The sequence below is a fragment of the Lissotriton vulgaris genome, chromosome 4_1, assembly GCF_964263255.1.
Source record: "Lissotriton vulgaris chromosome 4_1, aLisVul1.2, whole genome shotgun sequence".
Taxonomy (NCBI): Eukaryota; Metazoa; Chordata; class Amphibia; order Caudata; family Salamandridae; genus Lissotriton; species Lissotriton vulgaris.
In genome coordinates, this window is record NC_141691.1 from 1934940227 (window position 1) to 1934952704 (window position 12478).

The window sequence follows — 12478 nt, forward strand, 5'->3', positions numbered from 1 at the left end:
GTGATCGAGGTCTCCACGAGGAGGATGCTCCCAGGTTAATCACCTTACCCGGCACCTTCCCCACCCACTTTACCAAGGTAAAGCTCTATATCAGTAGGAAAAGTCACCCCTTTCAGAAGGTCAGTCATCCCCGTCAGCTGGGGTCTTGAGCTGGTCCACCATCGCCACCCAGGCCCTAGCCACCTGAAGCAATTTGTCATTATTGGTTCTCCGAGCCATCTGCAGCCGGAAGATCCCCACACAGTCCACCCATTTTATTAATTCCCGTAACCATCTTGCTGCATCAGGCCCAGTGACCGCTTTTCAGTGGCTAGTAATTTCTTGTGTAGCTAGGACTAACCCTAGGTCTATGAATTTACTGGTGAGCTTATTAAAAGCTGGATGGGGAAACTAATGTAGCAGGCAAACTCCAGGCCTCAGCTGCAATTCCCTATCCATTACCCCTTGTAGCTTGGCCATGACCCCTGCCAAAACCCGTGTAACAGGGGGCATTTCCAGAGCATGTGGAGAAGCATGGCATTTTCCAGTTTTTTACCGTGGGCAGGCTGTGGGGATCCAAAAAACTCAGTAATTTTAAAAGGAGTCAGGTACGCTCAGTGGAACACATAAAACTGTATTAGTTGAAATCTTGAGTTCCTGGAGCATTTCCATGCCCGTTCCATCAACATCTCCCACGTCTTCTCCTCTATGGGCGTCCTCAGATCCGCTTCCCATTCAACGTGCAGTCCCTCTAATGGAGACCTAGAACCCTGCGTAAGGCAGGTGACCGCCTTAACCCTCCCTGCCGAGGTGAACACATATTGACAGGGGAGGAAGGCCTGCGGCTCCTCCAGCCCTCTCCGTCAATGCTTGCGAATGGCTGCCATCAGTGCCGCATGTAGGAGAAAGTCCAGCCCGGGAATGTCATGTCTTTCCATGAGATCCTGAAAGGGTATGAGGATTCCCTCTTATAGTGGTCCCCAAGACTGGAAATCCCCAATTCTTCCCAGTCTTGCAACCTTTGCCAATCCCCTCCATGCGGTAGCACCTCACAGAGCCATAATAGGATCTCAGGTGCGTATGATGCCGCACCCCAAGTTGTCTATTGGCGCTATTCCATCATTGTCGCACCACCCCTAGGGCCAGATGTAGCTCACCAAATACCGGTCAGTAACGGCCGATTTCGGCCGTTACCGACCGGTATTTGGTGATTGAGATGTAGGGTGCCAGAATTTTACCGATTCGGTAAATTTACCGATTCTGTGAAATACCGAATCGGTAATTTTACCGATTCGGTAAATTTACCAATTCAGTAAATCTATACGTAGGTGTCGTTGCAAACAGTGCCACAGGCCTCTAAGAATTCGTTATTTACTATGTAATAATATTGCATGATAAATAACGAATTCCTGTGTACATGCACATCTGTGCATGTACACCTGTGCCATGTGACACACAGACATGCCCTTAGGGGGCACACAAGCCAGAAACGGGGATGCAACAGGGTGTCAAAGTACCACCCTGCCCCCCTTGGCAATTCAGTATTTTTACCAATTCGGTAATTACAGAAAAAGTATTTGCCATTGCCATATGCAAATCAGTCTGACCCTGTGCCTCATGGGAACAGTCCAGACCGAACTGCCAAGCCATGTCTTGCTTGAACCGGAAACAAGCATCCTGGGACCGGTTTCGGATTCATAATCCTCATCAGCCAGGCTTTCTTGAATCCAGTGGCAAAGTGAGCAAGGGACTGACGTCCGAGCATACCCTGCCAACTTAGGGTGAACAAAGCGATACAAAAGGGGATGATAGACGGAGCATTTGAGCAAATCAAACACTCACCCACAGTCAACTGATCTGGGTTTAATCCATCACCATTCTTTAGCTCACTCCGCCACCCCAGTTCAGATATGGCCATATGCAAATCAGTCTGACCCTGTGCCTCACGGGAACAGTCCAGTCCGAACTGGAAGGCATGGCTTGGCAGTTAGGGCTGGACTATTCCCATGAGGCAACAATAAGACAACGCCCACTATGCTTGATATTCTCGACATGTGGCGCAAAGAAACAGAACAACGTAAAAAGAGAAACAAAGTCAGATTAGAGAAAGAACTACGAAAAGCAGCTCACCTAGCTGCCAGAAAGTTAGAGGAAGAGATAAAGGAGAGAGAGGAGGCCAAGCAGAAGCAAGAGTCTGAAACATCGAGTCAGTGTCCTGTCAGAACACCCTCTACGCTCTACCCTGAGTTACCCTCGAAACAGCGAGCAAACGATCATCTATTAGTAGGTCCTCCAATCATCTACATGCCCCCTCCATATGCCCATTCCCAACCCTTAGTACAGCACGCTCCGCCCCCAAGCACAGATGAGACTAGCACCAGGGCCTCGGTCCTCATGGCCTCCCCGCCGGCCGAGCCCCTTGTACTCGATACAGCGCAAGCAACAGTATTAGACGACCCTGAGGCCCGAAAGACAGATTCCACTAGAATGAACAGGTTGAGCAAGGATGAGCGAGCAGGGATCGACAAGATAGTAAAGACACTAGTGGAACGGAAGGAGAGTGAGGAGTACATAATGGATATGTTCAACACATATGCTGGGAGCCACCGACGGCACTTTGTTGTGCGATTATGTTACCATACCCTAAATGCTTATGAGGACCGATACCGAGACAAAGGTCCGAAGAGCCTAACGACTCTATCTAGAAAGGTTGACATCGGGGATGAGAGCGAGTGTGACGTGATGGACCTCCTCGCACGTACACTTGAAGTTTTCCGGCACCTCACTGAACAGGGGTTGGAAGCTAAACCTACGACTCCTGTAGCGACCGAACCTCAAATAGAACAAGCTAATGCCATGATGCCTATGAGAGAGGCTGCTCCCTACTGGGTTCCCCCACGAGGTCAGGGAACACACGATGATGTTAACCATCAAGATGCAAAATCTCTGCCCGATTTACGGAAAAACTCCACTGCCTTTTATACTGAACTAGGTACAGCCTTAGGTTCAACGATTATGACCCTAGCTGACATCAATTTGTTTTTCGGGCTATGTATGCCAGCTGATGTGTGGAAGCAAATCCGGAAAATCGACCACCTTGAGCTGTTCGGACATACCTGGTCACAACTCGATGGCATAGATAGACAACGAGAGCCTGGACAGAAACCTATGAAATCCATTTTAGAACTCCCAGACAAAATTGTGCAGAAACTGAAAACCCTGATCCCAGAAAAGAAGGTGGACTGGTCGATAGTAACGGCCTGCCGCCAGAAACCCCAGGAAGATGTGTCAGAATACTTCTCCCGGTTCGAAACTGTGTTTTCCGATTATAGCGGCCAGGACATGACCACTGCAACCGGACATCATCTGTTTGTCCAGAACTATGTTAAAGGTCTGTCACAGGAGATCTCTCAGAAACTACAGGCTAGCGAGAGTAGTTGGGCAGCCTCCAAACCCGCGGCTATCCTCCAGATGGCCCAGTATTATGAGCATCAGAAAAATGAAAACGACAGGGCGACTGAGAAAAAGAAAAAGGACTTGAAGGAGAGGGTGATGATCGCACAGTTGCAGGGGGTAACTATAGGACGAGAGCAGTACAAAGGAAATTACCAGTCGAATGCTCCTAGAAACCCACCCCCTAAAGACCATACACCCGCACCCTATGTTGGACGAAAAGATATTGGTGAGGACCAGTGTGCCTTTTGCAAGGAATTCGGCCATTGGAAATCCCAGGTCTGGTCCTGTTAGAGATGAATAGGAATAGGGACACCAGAGATGTAGCGGGTGGACCAAGAAATCGGGGACAGGGACGAGGGTCCACGAATGACACAAATAACGACAGGTCAAGCAGACCGAACACATTTGACCGTCCCCGACAGAATCAGTACCAACAGTCTGACTGCGACGATGCCCACGACTTCGCATAGGACTGCCAAGGGCAAGGGAGGGATCCAGTCGAGCTCTATGTTGACCAGCAAGGTCCTTATGTCACCGCTAAGGTCCTGGGTACGAAGTCTCCATTTCTGGTAGACACTGGCGCAACACGTAGTGCGTTATCTAAACCACTGATTCCAAGGGCACCCTTGTCTGGCTCACTTGTAACATCGATAGGTTTTGATGGAACGCCCTCCACTAACCCCTTGTCCACACAATCTCCTTTGACTTGGAAAATAACATCACTGACACAACATTTTTGCTTTCATCCAACACCCCTGATGCCATTATGGGACTTGACTTATTGAAACATTTCCGAGCTACCATTAGGTGTTCGCAAGATGGAGTTCCGGTCTTTCTGTATGATAACCCGGCTCTGCTCAGACTTTGTCCTTCCCGACGCATGTTTTCCATCTCTGACTCTGACTTGTCCCTACTTGACACTCTACCTCCATATCTGTGGGCCAAAACTGACTCGGACGTAGGACGTATGATGATCGACCCAGTGCACACAACTGTTCGACAGGACGCAATACTCCCAAAACTTCCACAATATCGGATATCGCCTGAGGGTGAGAAGGCATTGGTAAAGATTATCCAGTCCCTGATAGATGCAGGAGTGGTAGAGGAAGTAGTTAGCAATATTTGCAACAGCCCTATCCTACCCATTATAAAAAAGCAAGGAGAAGGAGATGAGAAAGCGTACCGCTTCATCATCGACCTACGAGAGGTCAACAAAGTAGTTGTACCTCAGTACCCCGTAGTCTCAGACATCACCACTATTCTGACTCTGATTCCTTGCACTGCTACCTCCTTCACTGTCATTGATCTCAAGAACGCCTTCTTCTCTATCCCCATACACCCAGACAGCAAATACCTCTTCGGCTTCACCCTAAAAGCCCGCTCGTATTGATTCTGTCGAGCACCCCAAGGCTACACTGAAAGTCCCAGCATCTACAGTCAGGCCCTCAAGAGACAACTGGATGCAGTCCAGTTACCCGATGGAGTGGTGTTGATACAATACGTTGGTGATATCCTTTTGGCGGCCGACACCACCCCACTTGCAGTCACAGCCACCATCCAACTCCTGCACTTCCTTGCAGAAAATGGCCACAAGGTCTCCAAAAAGAATTTGCAATTCTGCCAACCCCAGGTCACTTACCTAGGCCACCTCTTGTCCAAAGACGGAAGAAAGCTTACCCCCGACCAAATTCAGACCATTCTAGAGACCCCTGTCCCTAAAACCCAGAAACAAGTCCGCTCCCTGCTAGGCCTCACTTCCTTCTGCCGACAGTGGTTGCCAAATTTCAGCCTCATTGTGAAACCACTGCTTTCTCTGCTGGCTAAAGATGTTCCCTTCCCAGTCCCTTGGACCCCTGAGTGCCAATCCTCCTTCACAGAACTACGAGATGCCCTCTGCTCAGCCCCCGTCCTAGGAACCCCCATTACACGAAGCCCTTCTCCCTCTACACTCACGAAAGGGAGGGATGTGCTTTGTCTGTCTTGACCCAGTCCATTGGCCCAAAGCAACGCCCATGCGCTTACTTCTCTGCCACTCTTGACCTCGTAGCCAGAGCTTTGCCTGCCTGCCTTCGAGCTGTAGCTGCTGCTGCTATTTCTATCCGACAAAGTGAGGGGATCGTGCTCTCAAACTCCCTCACAATGTTAGTGCCCCATGCGGTTGACACCCTCCTGAACCATTCTAAGACCCAACATCTGACTAGTGCACGACTGACTGGGTACAAACTGACTCTGCTTGCCCCCCACATCACCCTGAAGAGATGCACCACGCTGAATCCGGCGACTTTGTTGCCCCTACCAGAGAACGATCCCAATGTGTCCCCTGTACATGACTGTGTGACCCTCACGGACGAACAGACTAGGAGTAGGGTTGACCTCAGAGACACAGCCTTCCCAGACCCTGAGGGAGAGCTGTGGGTGGACGGCTCTTGCATCAAACTCCCCGACGGCACCACCTCAGCTGCTTATGCAGTTACCACGGCCCGAACCGTAGTAGAGACAGCCCGCATCACACAACGATCTGCACAGGCAGCAGAACTGATTGCCCTCACACGATCAAGTATCCTGGCAGCAGGAACCACAGCAAACATTTACACCGATAGCCAGTATGCCTTCGGGGTGGTTCATCATTTTGGGCTCCTATGGAAATTCCTGACCTCGCACGGCACACCCTTCTTACACGGAGATCTAGTCTCTGCTCTGACTGAAGCAGTCCTCCTTCCCAAACAACTTGCAGTAATCAAATGCCAAGCACACAAAAAGGTGACAGACATCATTGGGCAGGGGAATGCACTGGCTGACATCACTGCCCGAACCACAGCCGAAAATAGGACAACGACACGCATGTATGTGACCAGGTCACAAGCAGAAAAATGGACGGACGCTAGGGAAACTATTAGAGACATCCAAATGGCCAGCTCAAAACACTAATTGACTGAATGGGCACGGGTGGGACTGAAAGCCGATGAAGGCTGCTGGTGAACAAAAGACACAAACAAATGGTTGCTACCCGATTCATACCTGATCCCCATAATGACCATGGCACACTCTCCGCACACATAGGATCTGCCCCTATGATCGAGCTTGTCTCCAAAGTTTGGCACAATGACAAGATCGCATACTCTGCTAAAAGTCTGGTCCAACAATGTCTGATATGCCTGCAACACAACCCTGGGAAAGGAACTGTAGTACCTCGGGGAGGTTTTGGGTTCCCAATCATCCATTTGAAGTCCTGCAGATGGACTACATCCAACTAGAAAGATGCCAAGGTCTGAAGTATGTACTTGTTGTCGTGTGAGCATTTAGCAAATGGGTGGAGCCTATCCGACTTGCGACAACACTGCCATTGCCACTGCAAAGGTACTACTGAAAGAATTCTTCCCTCGTTATGGCCTTTGTCGAATTTTGTGGAGCGACAATGGCCCCCACTTCGTAGCCGAAGTTATCCAACTCATCTTGAAGGGGTTGGGTGTAAAACAAAAATTCCACGCAGTCTTCCACCCCCAATCTGCTGGACTAGTTGAGCGACATAATGCCACACTGAAGCTCAAACTAGCTAAGATAGTGGCTACCACAGGACTGAAATGGCCAGACGCTCTCCCACTGGCATTGCTATCAATGCGTTCCACCCCCACCAAACACCATTTGACACCTTTCTAGGTCATTTTCGGCTGGCCCATGAGCGTCTGGTCTGCACCAAAACCAACTTCCATTTAGGACGTCCCGGACGTCCTAATGTCTGATTACTTGTACAACCTGACTAAGACACTGTCTGTTATCCATCAACAGGTGCTGCATGCCATTCCTGATGCTTCCGGGGGCCCCGGACACAATATCCAACCCGGTGACTATGTATTAGTCAAGAATTTCCAGCGTGCAAAGAGTCTGGAATCTCGGTGGACGGGCCCCTGGCAAGTCTTGATCACCACCCGAACAGCTCTTCGAGTGGAGGGGAAACGCGACTGGCTGCATGCACACCACTGCAAAAAGATCTCCTCAACCCTGACGACGAACGAAGACGTGAACACCCAAGAAGAACCCCTGAACAAAGATCGACCATCCCTGAGCTGTTACCCTGATGAAGAGCCGCTTGAGCTGACAGAATTTCCCGATCCCACTGTGCCATCCAGAGAAGGGTATAACCTACGACGAAAGGAGGGAGCTTCGGCTAAGCAGACCACTGACTAAGTTATAATTCTGAGAGCTGTGGCCTAACACTACTAAGGCTGCCAGGAGAGAAGCCAAACGAAGTTTGTGGTTCTGCCCACTACCGAGCCCCTTGAAGATGATGGAAGCGCCCGATATGAAGATGATGGAAGCCCCCGGCACGAAGATGATGGAAGCAACCGGACGTCGGAAGATTCACTACAGAAACCCAAAGACTGACAAAATCCACGGCTCAAAGACTATTGCACTCTTTCTCGCCCTTCTCTTTTGCCTCCTCCTCATGACCACCCTCTAGATCATGGAAGTGAGCGCACCAGCTCATAAGACATTTCTGACCACTACACAGCCTACCACAATGAAAGAACATTACCTGGCTTCTCTTTCACCCCAACTCCGAGAAAGACGTAAGGAGTTTTGGAACAACTCCTTCGTGCAACTGCTGCACCAGCACAATCTTGCCACCAATGCCACCAACTGCTGGATCTGTGGGTTGCTACCCCACGCCACTGGACATTCCATCCCCTTCATCCCCTCACCTTTCTCAGTTCACGGCTCCTGCCTTGCTTGGCTGATCCTCTTGCAAGAAAGCTACTGGGATAATGCCACTTCCAGCAGAACTATGACACATTTCTTTCATGGGGTCTGGCAGAACAAAACAGGGAGGACTGCTGCACACTTTTGCCCCTGACATCCAACGACTCTATTCATATGGACATCCCCGTCAAAGAACGGATTGAAATGCAGGTGTTCAACAACCCAACCAGACCCACCTTCTCCTACCTCCGGAAACGAACAGATGCCACCCTCACTGTGGCCCTATCCGTCGTCAATGTCTCAGGCCTTATGTGCATCGAAGGGCTTGGGGCACAGCTGGTAGGCCACAGCGCTTGCCGCATCACCAGAACTCTGGACTCAACTGATCCACCCACTTTTGTCACTTCTCCGAATATGTACTTTGTTTGTGGTACAAAGGCTTATACCTGGCTCCCCAAAGGCTGGGGGGGTACCTGTTACATTGCCTTCATCCTTCCTCCGACCTATGTGGCTCCAGCAAACCATCACCGACAAAAACGAGCAAAAGACATTGAGCAAGCCGACTCCACCGGAGCACAGTTCCTCGACGCAATGAAGGGACTTGTTCCACTCTGGGGTCTGATGGCGAACAGCCGTGTCATCCGACATTTGACCCAGGCAGTTGAAACAACAATGAACATTACAGCTGGCATCCTTGCGAACAATACAGCCGAGCTTCAAGTGGTCCGCCTGGTGTCTCTTCAGAACCGCCTTGTTCTAGATATGGTTCTAGCGGATCGTGGAGGAGCATGCCGTATCATTGGGTCCAGCTGTTGCACCTACATACCGGACAATTCACCCTCAGTGTACAAAGCCATTGAACACCTCCACAGACTCTCCTCAGAAGTTCACCAGGAACAAGAAGAATGGTCGCTTGGTGGTTGGTTCTGGAGTACCGGGAAGAACTGGGGGTGGAGGTTATTTATGATCATACTGATACCGATCGTCGTAATAGGTGGATTCTGCCTGGGTATTCAATGCTTGCCGCCTCTGTGTTCACTATGTGCAAACTGTATCTGCCCTAAAACTCTGGACTTTGAAACCGAACCCATGAAAGCATTTTACGATGTCGAGGTTAGAAATATAACGAGGATAGACATTGACGAACAAGCTGGCTAGATATGTTGAAAAGGGAGGACTGTTAAAATCTAGTTTGCGACATCAACATTATCGGCTCCATCTTGTCCCTTTTCAGGCTTGTATGTGCGCGTAAGTAGCAGCCATTTTGAATGCCATGGCCTCTCTGCCCACTGTCGATAGCCAGCGCGTCTCTCTCTCCCTCTAACCTCGCAAACACCCCCCGCATGCCAACAGCCCCCGCTCTCACATGCTTGGGCTATAAACCTCCCCTTCAGCGCAACCCTGCCTCGGAACCACATCCCGTTCCCAGCTAAACACCTCCCTCCATCCCTTTCTTGATCCCGTATCTTTTGATAAACCCCCTTTCCTCTGTGCCCGATTGTCCTGCTCGTTCCGAGGCCGCCACCTGGCCTTGCGGATGCAGTTTATTGCCCCCATACAATAGGAAGCTTCTCCCATCAAAGGATCCACAACTGATCAAAGCACCCACCCCATGAGATCCGATCAGCCGCATGCATTCCGGGAATCGGTGGAATGTCCAGCTGCGCGACAGTCCTCACCTGTTGAGACCGGGGTGGGGACTTCTACTGTAAATGTGTGTGGGAACGGGCTTGTAACGGGGATTCCAAGGATGTCTTTCCATACATCAAAGTGTTGACAAAGATGTGTTTCATGTAATAAAGCCATAAACCTGTGTATAAGAGGCCAGGCCTCAGAGATGCGGTTAGAGCACTTCGAGAAGATACCCTGTTGTCAGATTTGATGTGTTCTGCTCCGTCGAAATAAACTCCTGTTTCCTGCCTTCCAGTCTCCAGCGCCTGCCTCTTTGTTTGATAGATTCGAGTGGTATGAGAGGCGGGTAGCGCCGGGCAATACTTAAAAGGTTCATGGTCGACATCGGCCCTACCCTTTTCTACATGTGTCAATAATATCGAAGGTGATGCATTCACTGTGTTTGGTGGAGCACGTCATAGTAAAAAGTTCTGTATGGTGTTGTATTAGTCCAGATGTTAACTCCTTACCATCCACTGCTCTAACTACTTCAGTTCAATCTTTGGGTCCAGTTTTTAAGCCTTGTTCTTGTAAAAACCGAGTGTCTATGAAATTGCCTGAATCTATTAAGGCATCTACGTACCAAGTTTTTTCTTTACAGGCCAGAGACTGTAAGGTTACTTTGATACTAAGGTGCTGATAAGAAACTTTGGGAACTGTGGAGGCCAAACTAGTATGCTTACATGACAAACTGACCTCATTTTTTGTTGAGCTGTTCAGTGTTCCGACTTTTGGTTTACTACAACATCACTGGTCTTGCTTTTAGGTTTATTGGGACGAGTAGGACACTCTTTTCAAAATGCCCAAATTTAGCGCAGTAGAGACACTGATTTAATTTCCTTCGCTTCTCCTTCTCTTCTTTAGTAAGGGGCCTTTGATAGCACCTATCCGAATAGGTTCCCCTAAATCTACCTTAGTTACTGGTTCCTATTTAAAACAAGTTTTTTCCTCAACATAGATACTTTATGGTGGATGTATGACGTTACAACGCATGCTTTTACCACGCATGCTGTTACAACGCAGTTTTTACAACGCATACCATTACAACGCATAGCGCTTTGAGGTGCTGGATAGTGAATAGTTTAATTTACTATAACAACTCCAGTCCCCGTGGATAGTAGGGAAGGTGTTGGATAGTAAATTAAATCTATTCCCTATCCTAGAGCGCCCCCCAGCGCAATGCGTTGTAATGGTTTGCGTTGTAATGGTTGCGTCGTAATGGTAGTGCATTGTAAAAGTTTCATTGTAAAGGTTGTTTACCCTTTATGGTCTGCTCGTCCTTTCTCGCCTTTGAGCTCTGATAAACAGTGATTGAGTTTAACCACTAATTCGATGAATTCTTCACAATCATCTGGGGATCTAAGATTTGTGTTACCATGTCTTTTAATTCTTCTTTTAAACTGCGATAAAAAAGAGAAACCCATTTCTCCTCTGGCCACTCTGCCTCGATCACTAACCTATTGAATTGTGAGATGTAATGTAATAAATCTGAAGAACCCTGTTTTAAGTTCAGTAATTAATGGTATTTTTTAATCTCCTAAAATCATTTAAAATTGGGTTGTCTCGTTCCACAAAGGGTAAAGACCATAAGGCTGCATCCCCTAAATACGATAAAATGACCGCTAGTTTGGATGAATCGTCTGGGAAAGCGGTCGGCTAGGCTATAAAGTGCAAATGACACTGATTCAAAAAGATAGTGTATTTACTACTATCACCATAAAATCTTTCTGTGGATGCTAAAGGGATTGTGACTGGAGTGACAACTTGTATTTGAGTGGGTGAAAAAAGGAGCTACTGTGCAATGTTTCTATAGCTGGCTGAAAAGTAGGTGGCTTAGGTAATGGTTTCTGCGTGGTAGTAAAGCTCCAAGTGGTTGCACCTGGAACATTTGAAGCTTGCATGTTTATTGCAAAGCAGAAATGTCCTTCCGATGAGCTGCATTCTCAGAGTTGATGTCAGCTAGCATTGCAGCTATATCCTGCAATGAAACCTGTGAGGTCGGGTTCATAGCGGCTGGGTGAAACGATAGTCGTGGGCTTAGCCTTCTGTTAGAACAACAAGCACTCTTACCTGTCAGATGCTTGTTTGGTAGTTTTCCAGAGACGCTATGAGCCCACTTCCCAGCACCCTAACCTATAACCAGTGCATTGCTATTCTCATTAAGGCTAGGTGGTTGGGTTCGGGGAGGAGCGCCGCATTCTGGAAGCTGTCTGATTCCTGTTGTCGACCTGTGAGGCAACAAGGCAATTCATAACTAAAGAGTCTTTTAATGAAAGGGTTTCACTTTTGTAGTAATTCTTCCTTATTAAAAGGCCTATCCAATCTGAGAAGTCTCCTACCTGCAATCTAGGAGTGTAAAGAGTACCGCCCTTGTAGTCTCATGATTGTCTTGTTCGAAGCAGAGGGGGGAAAGTGGCGTAGTAGTCCGTAGACGTGGTTGCAATAAGGAAAACGTGCACTGCTCCAGTCTATGAGTTAAGGATCAATTGAATAAGTTACTTGTTTTCCAATATCCATTTACTAATACCCAACACTGTCACTATTTTACATTCTTATATGACACTGACTTGTAACATGCCACCACAAAAGTGCTCCATCACGACCTGTGTAAAAGAAGAAAATGCACAACAAACCTACAACAGTCTTATTCTCATTGAGAGAATCCCAATTTTAC